The sequence below is a fragment of the Labrus bergylta genome, chromosome 13, assembly GCF_963930695.1.
Source record: "Labrus bergylta chromosome 13, fLabBer1.1, whole genome shotgun sequence".
Lineage (NCBI taxonomy): Eukaryota > Metazoa > Chordata > Actinopteri > Labriformes > Labridae > Labrus > Labrus bergylta.
In genome coordinates, this window is record NC_089207.1 from 11,632,770 (window position 1) to 11,638,708 (window position 5,939).

Consider the following 5,939-nt stretch of genomic DNA (forward strand, 5'->3'; position numbering starts at 1 on the left):
ATTCTCACAGACGTTTCTGCCAGTTTTCATGATTGACTGTTTGATGTGTGTTTCTCCAAACCTGGCTGCATACATTGTCTCATTTATTCCTTGATCGCCCCTGCACACCCACACACTGCACACACACACTGCACACACACACACACACACACACACACAACACACACACACACACACACACGTCCCCACGCTTATATTACAGCGCAGAAACTTAAGCCATGCACAAACAGCCTCGGAGCCCTTTCCGCTCTGCAGGAACGACTTTTTCATTAAAACAATCGCTCTCCCAACAAGCCCCTCTCTCGTGAGTCTGAACCCCTCTGCCCGTCCCGCTGCACACGCTCTCCTGTTTTTATGTTGTTTTTTCTTTGTCCAACCTCCTACTTTTATTGTCCTCCTGATAATGGGCTGCGTGTTAAGAGGGCGAGGAGCAGGTTTGCTAACAGTCAATGTGTTGTGAATTAAAGAGAGGTGTGTTTACATGAGGGGTCGAGGAGTGAACGAGGCCTAAGAGTTTATTTTATATGTGCACACACATGGATTTATGCTTGTGTGTTTAAACATTCTGTAAATGTCTGTCTTTGCAAGAGAATTCATAAATATAAACCAACACTTTGTAAAATTAAGGTTTATATGTTGAAATGTCAGGGTGTGTCAGGATTTATGGAAAATGCATGAACAGAAATGGATGTTGAGATGTTTAAGAAGTTTGTCTCGAGGACTTTGACTCATGGATTTCTTTGCAGCATGTTATCATGTATTCATTTAGTTTTTGGTCCTGTATGACTCATCAGGGATTTCTACGTTTTAAAGTGAAATCACTTTAAACCTCCACCACCATCCTGACCCTAAATAAATACTCCCTAAGATGTTTTGTTGGCCCGTCGAGCGTGTGCTGCAGGGTTTACACAGCAGGCGGCCCGGTGTTCTCAGAGCTGCGGCCGGTCTAATACAGCCAGCACCCATCAGCACCTCCAGCGCCACCAGCCGTCGCTGGATAAGTGTCACACCAAACATGTTCACCTCCATCTTTTAAGCTACCCATATGTGCGTAGTTGGTTTAACGTGTGAGCAGGTACAGGGGGAAAAAATCTGCTGTTAAACCCCCAGTTGACCCCCGAGAGCCCTTACCTACTACAACCCTGCTGCTGCCTCCAAGATCTTATTAAATACAATTCATGCGGAGTGCACATGGCTATTATTGACTTCATTAGACTCCAACAAACCCAGAGAACAACCTGCACTCCTCTGATGGAATAAAAACTAATTGGCCACAGGTTTTCTGCATATCGGTTGAGTGTATGCGGCACAGTTTTAATTTGGATTATGCACCATGAGAGCTCATTACGATCCAAATAATTAAAACAACATTTTGGTTCAGGGCCTCTTTGAAAAATCAAGCCAAGGTAAACAGCTAATACTGCAAGAATTTTTGTGAAGCTGCAAAGAAAATCTGCAACTTCCTTTGTTCTGATGGCGTCGGAGAAGGAAGAAGGAGATTGGTAAAAAAAAAAGAAGCAAAATCCACTCTTCTCCTCACTTCCTGTCCAGCAGGGAAAGTAGGAGGCTAAATAGTGAACTAGGTGTAGAATTTAAAAGCCAAATTGTCGAAGAAGCAGAGTGGGATTTTCTGACACAAATTCACCAACTACCAAGGTGCATGAATAGTGAAAGGCTTGAAGAGGTCAAAACGCTACAGCAGCACTTTTAGTATGAAGATCGACTTTATTAACTAATTAGACTGACGAGTTTCGGTTTGTGGCCGTAATCAGGGTCATCTAAAGCGCCACAATTTTCGCCCCAGATTCAGATTCAGATTCTTTATTGTCCCACAAGGGGAAATTTGGAGCAGGAGCACACAGAAAACAAGAAACACAAGGACAACATCACCATAAAACATAAACCAAAACAAATTTAAAAACTCAGACATCCCATATAAAACATAATAAAACACCATAAAACATTGGAATAAAATCAGTCAAGAGCTCATACCAAAATGGGAATTCCTACCAAGTTATTAAAGAACAAAGTGGATGTGTGCAAATGTGCAATTCAAGTGCACAAAAGAGCAACAAATGGCTAATTGTTGTTTAATATATTAATTGCACTAGGAACAAATGAGACCTGGAGTCTTTTTGTCTTCCTAACAGGAGCTCTAAAACGACGACCTGAGGGTCAAAGGTCAAACTCACTGTGAAGTGGGTGATCTGAGATATCAAGTATAGCTTTAGCTTTCCTCAGTACCTGCTGGTTATAAATGGTCAAAAGGCCAACCTGACTCGTCCCCACTAGAGTTGGTGGACAAACTAAACAGAGCTTAAAGAGACTAAAATGGACATGAGCTTGTAAAGCGCTTTTCTAGTCTTCTGACTTCTCAAAGCGCTAACTAATCCATTCATACACTGCAATACAAAGCAGCAGGAGCAACTTGGGGTTAAGTGTCTTAAATACATAAATGGCAAAATATAAATGATTAATTTAACTGACTGGTAATTCTGCTGTCGACGATCAAGGGTGATAATGTTTAAACCCGTTAGTCACCTAAACAAACACTGGCTGCCTAGTGATGATTGGTTTGGAAGTCATAAGCATTAAAAGATAACGCTTCAATCCATACTGTGGTTTAAAAAACTGTTTTGCCCTTGAAGATAATTGGTCCAACAAAAGCCACCCATAAGAAATAATTAGTGCGTGTCCTCTTTGTCCAATAATTCAGTGAGAGGATTTCATGAAGTGAAATATATTGGATTAAAACCAATTACAAATATTACTTAACTGATGGTGACAGAAGAGAAACGTCTTTCTCATAAATCACAAGACTTCCCAACATGTGTTTCTCCTAAACAGACATCAGACTTGGCCCTACCAATGGAGCAAAACTAACAAAACCATCCACCTTGTAAACACAAGGACAAGCCAAATGTTGTCACTCTGGTCTACAGCCAGCTCGCTCCTCTCTGATTAATAATTATTTGAGCTGGCCAGACATCCCCGCAACATGAGCTCTTAATGTTCAGTAAAGAGATGATTTTCTATTGATTAACATCTGCTTGTTATGCAGGCGACGAAGGAAGTCCGACTCTAAGCGCAGTCGTATGCAAACAAGGACATTCCTCACTACAAGGTGACTACACATCTTAATTACTCTCTTCTGGTGACTCATGCCGACGCTTTGAAGCCAGCGTCAATACATCGCTACGATTGGCAGCTGGCTCAGATAACAGGGGCTTTTGGGATATTAAATGGAGATATCATCTGAGTGAGTGAGTTCATTACAGCTCTGTGAGTGTGTGATGCCTGGCTGCCTCTCTGCACTGGAGGTTGAGGCAAAAGAAACAAGTTCAGAAGGTTTGGGCAGGATGAGGGCAGCGTGGAGGACCTGAGTTTGATTTTTGGAGCTCTGGTGCTCCCAAACAGCAGCTGGATCCCGTCCATCACCCTAACCCCATCTCATCCAAGCTCGTTATAGACCACGTCTTTCCTGGATCTGCCGATTGGAAACCATTCCATCATCCACTAAAACTTCTCATTTAATCGCAAAAAAAACTAATCAAATCTATGTTCCAGCCTTCCTTCTCCATTGGTAACCAACCGCCTCCACTTTTTCTGCTTCCATGACTTTGTCCATCATCGACGAGACAGACCAATTATTTGAACCCGTCTGTTGTACGTCTTTGTTTGTCAGGGAGGAGTACTGGCTCACAACTCTCAATGTCACCTTGAGTGTTTACTGATTTCATTACAAAAAATGAAGGATGCATGAGGTATGTTGGCAGCGGAGCTCCACAAAGTAAAAGTCGATCATTTTGAATTACCCATGACGTTTCAGCCCAATTTAAGTAAACAACTTCACATGAGGACTATCGATGAGAGACTGCTGCCAGACTCCCTCCAGAACTACTCAAATAAGAAAGTCAAAGTTTCCATTTGGCAGGCGACGCCAATATCTGGAAGGCAAGGCCACCGTGTCTCTATTTATCTTAATATGTTCAAACATACTCAGATGAATGTTGGTTTGAGGAAAGTTATATAAAGTATGAACTGAGCGACGTAATGGTTCACATTTTAGATACAGCAAATCCAGGTTCTTAGTTTGGTCACCTTAATTAGCCTGTTGTGACATTATTGACAGCCATGCATATTCAGAACTCAAAGGCATGAGTTAGAAGTTGACCAACAACAGAAGACGTTACGATGAGGACGCCTGGAGAGTCTGGAAAATACAACCTACCAACAGATCCTGAATCTGCATGCACATAACAAAATGTTGGTGTCAGAAGCATTCTTGTTTTTGTTGGGTGTTGAATTAACCAATCAAAGACGTTTCACGCAGTCAAATAGTTGGTGTGGACAGCAAAAATAGGCTTAACACAGCTACAAAACTCAGTCCAGGAATTCATCAGCAACAACTGAGATTAGGGTATTTAAAGTTAACCAAAGGTACTTGAGCCCTAATGAAAGAATAAGCGTTTACATTTGTCATTAGCTCAAACTTCATTCTCTCTTCTCAAAGCACCTGTCGGACTCTAAACAGTACCCCAAATATCAGCCGTTAACCCAAAGCTAAATCAGTGTTGAATGAAAGCATCACATGTATGATTTTCTGGCTGCTTAGCTAACCTACTTAATTAAAATGCTAACGATAACTTGGACTGTGTAGCTGTAGTTTCTTTACAGGGTAGAAAACAACAAAGCTGAAAAGATACTGTTCACCAACCAAACCAAAAGAAAAGCCAATCATATGTCATGTGTTACTTGCCAAGATTAGAGAGGATTTAATTGTTCCCTGGGTTGGTGTAACACAACCTGGGAATATTTGCCCTGTACAATTTGCTGGTTTCAGAACAACAATGTGTCCGGTTTCATGTCATCACCTGGATTCTCTCACAGCTGGGTTACTCTCTCCTCCTCCATGAACCGTGTCTGGAGGAACTTTCCTGCTGCTTCCAGCTACTTGAGGCTGACCAGGTCTCAGTTTCATGACCTGTTAACAAGGTTCTGTATTCACTGTATCTAACAGGTCAACTAAAGTCAGCTGCAATCTGTCTCACTACAACATTTTTTGTGTGTGTTTTTATTGGAGAGACAGAACAGTGGATAGAGTTGGAAATCAGGGAGCAGGAGAGTGGGGCTCCTTTCCCGATGACATGCAAGAAGGAGCCACAGGTCGGATTCGAACCTGGACCGCCTGCTCGGAGGACTACAGCCTCCATACATGGGGCTCATGCACTAACCACTGACTACAACACTTTTAATCTCGATTTACAGATTGTAGAGAGGCTGTAAGATAGGAGAGTTCCAGTAGCTGTTTGTACTAAGAGTAGTACACTAGTGTCCACTAGTCCACTAGTGTTTCAGTAGAAACGGCTGGACAGCGAAAACGTTTCATGAGGAGATGAAGAGAATACACTGCTATTTAATCCATCAACATAGTCAACTATAAACTGTCTTTAAACAGATATCTGCATGAAAGTGCAGCTAAAACTTATAGATGCCTTTTCTCAACACCAACTCTGTTCTTACCGGTACCTGGGCGGATTGCTGAAGTACATTTTTGGCCTCCCAGGTATATCTCCGACCTGTTTTTATTTATTTTTTATTTATTCATAAAATTGCAGCATGTGGGGGAAAGAGACAGCGGGGGAGAGAGTACAGGTGCGGGAGAGGACCTCACTGAGCGCACAGAATTTTAAACTGTGCCTGAGCCCTCGGCGGCTCCGTGCAACATAACAAAACCAAGAGAGCGGGATCACATCAGTTTCAGAGAGAGAGAGAGAGAGAGGGATAGGAGGTCAACTGTCCGTACATCATTCTTGTAAATGCTTCGATTGAGGTGCCTTGCTCATATTGAAACTGAAGCTTCTCATGGCTTCGTTTTTTAAAAATGTTCATGTACAGCTGCTGATGCTGATCACTCAAACTTCTTGCTTATGTTGAAA